Source organism: Fukomys damarensis, unplaced genomic scaffold (genome assembly GCF_012274545.1).
Source record: "Fukomys damarensis isolate Sample0158 unplaced genomic scaffold, DMR_v1.0_HiC HiC_scaffold_48132, whole genome shotgun sequence".
Lineage (NCBI taxonomy): Eukaryota > Metazoa > Chordata > Mammalia > Rodentia > Bathyergidae > Fukomys > Fukomys damarensis.
Window position 1 is genome coordinate 1 of NW_022949044.1, and position 668 is coordinate 668.

Sequence of the window (668 nt, forward strand, 5' to 3'; positions counted from 1 at the left end):
TTTAGCCCATAACAGAAAATAGAATGCCCTTGTTAAGGAAGACAAGAATACAGGGTAATAGTGGTGACCGGAAGAAACAGATTTTTCATGTAGAATTAAAGTATCTGATGACTGATTTGATACGGACGGTGACGTATGGAAAGAATTGAGGACGTCTCCAAGTTTTCCAGCTCAGGGAGATGGATGTATAGCATTATAGTTTTTAAGTAAAAAATACAGCTAGGCGTGGTGGCGCATGCCTATAATCCCAGCACTTGGGGGGGCTGAGACAGGAGGATCGCGGTGAGTTCGAGACCAGCCTGAGCTACATGGTGAATTCCAGGTCAGTCTCAACCACATAGTGAGACCCTGTCTCAAAAAAACCAAAAAATAAAAATAAAAATAAATAATACAGGGAAGATGCAGATTGGGGGAAATTAGGAAAATCATTTGATCATTTGTTGATTCAGTAGGTATTTAGAAAGCATTTGCTACATACCTAGCATTTTTGTAGAAGCAAAATGTCTGTCTCACCTCACCAAATTTACACTCAAGAGTCCTCAAACCATGTAATGTATGAGATATCTATTATATATCAAAAAGATTAGATACTACACTTGATCTTAGCCAAAAGGCCGAGAAGCAATTCAAAAAGATTAGATAGAGAAAACTGAAAATTTTGAGTGAGC

At 38.2% G+C, this 668-nt stretch overlaps 1 pseudogene; it reads right to left on the reverse strand.

Moving 5' to 3' along the window:
* Positions 1 to 530: 530 nt before the first annotated feature.
* Positions 531 to 626, reverse strand: LOC117284966 (annotated as a pseudogene).
* Between the last annotated feature and the right edge of the window lie 42 nt (positions 627 to 668).